Below are 1,451 nucleotides of genomic sequence, written 5' to 3'. Positions count from 1 at the left end.
GCGTCTGGAAATCTGCCTGACCTATTTTACGTATGTGAGGCACATTCACTAACGCAACGTTGTCAAATGTTGCAAAGTTGAAATGGCGTTGTAGTGTTGGAAATAGAACATTAAATAAATTGCTACTGTAGTAGCTACGTAATAAATACGTACATTTGATAGACTAGGTCAGGCTTAGACAATAAATTAAAAATACAGGAGGAGTTTGTGAAATATGACTTAAAATAGGAATATTTACATTGTTGGATTCCAAACAGTAACTGATTTGGTATTAGCATGTTTTTTATATAGATTAAATCAGGTCTCATTTAACCATGCAGACAAGAAAGCTATATAAGAGAATAGTGACAACTTTCTGCAATACATTCGTGTTTCGGCTTCAGGTAAAATACATGAAGCTGTATATCCTTACATTTGTGCGGAATACCAAACAAACATACACAGTCAACATGTTCTTTCCAGGCATGGTTTATTGAAAACACACCAAATTTATCCTCTACAAATCTGTATTTTTTCCATTATTTAAACAAGCATAACACTTGCCTCTGGGTATTAGTAAAATTAACATAATACATTATGTCACTGTGGCACCGCTCTGATAGCTACGAAAGCAATAACAACTTACTCTATGAAATCAAACCATTTTTTATGTCTCCATCTTTTAAAAGTTTATAATTCAATGTAATACAAGGCAAATATCCACCAACAGTCTAGACTACACTGAGGACAGAGTGGGTGAATGTGTGAGTGTGTGAAATTAGGGGGAAGGGAGAGATGGATAGGGAGCCTGACAAAGAGAAAAGAGGTAAACAGAGAAAGGGATGAGGGCGGAGGGAGGATAAAGCATGATATAAAACACATTTTCTTGATCTACCATGGAAAAGGTTAAGGCACATGATAGTTACAAACACATTTGCTACTGATACAGTTACTTTATTTTGAAGAGTTTGAATCAGTGATATCTACACAGGTAGGTCTTGCCCATTTGATTCAATTTCTGCCCCATTTTCTTGCATTTCTTTCACAGCATCTTGCTTAGTAAATGTACAATTAGTTGTACATCCACAAACAAGCTCCTGGACTACTTTCATATGTATATAAATACAACGGCAGGTCCTTTGGTTGTGTACTCCAAAATGCAGTCAGGAATAGACAGTCAGAGATGAATAATCCAATGAAAAGCACATAGTTCTGAGGACGTATGTCGACATGGAGAACGTTTACATTATTACGTTACTTTTCTCTGAAATCAAAAGTTAATACATGTACTTTTTAATCTTTATTTTATCACATAAGTCTTTGTAAACACAGTGTAAAATATGCAAGCTTTATAAAATCACATCACAAAGAAACTCAGACGCAGGCACATGCCATTCTCCTATAGCCGACGCATGAGTTGAGCTGTTCTGTAGTGGAGGCCCCCCTCACTAGTCCCAGGATTGGGAGAGAGA

Source organism: Salvelinus namaycush, chromosome 1 (assembly GCF_016432855.1).
Source record: "Salvelinus namaycush isolate Seneca chromosome 1, SaNama_1.0, whole genome shotgun sequence".
NCBI classification, from domain to species: Eukaryota; Metazoa; Chordata; class Actinopteri; order Salmoniformes; family Salmonidae; genus Salvelinus; species Salvelinus namaycush.
This window is presented reverse-complemented; position numbering follows the sequence as displayed.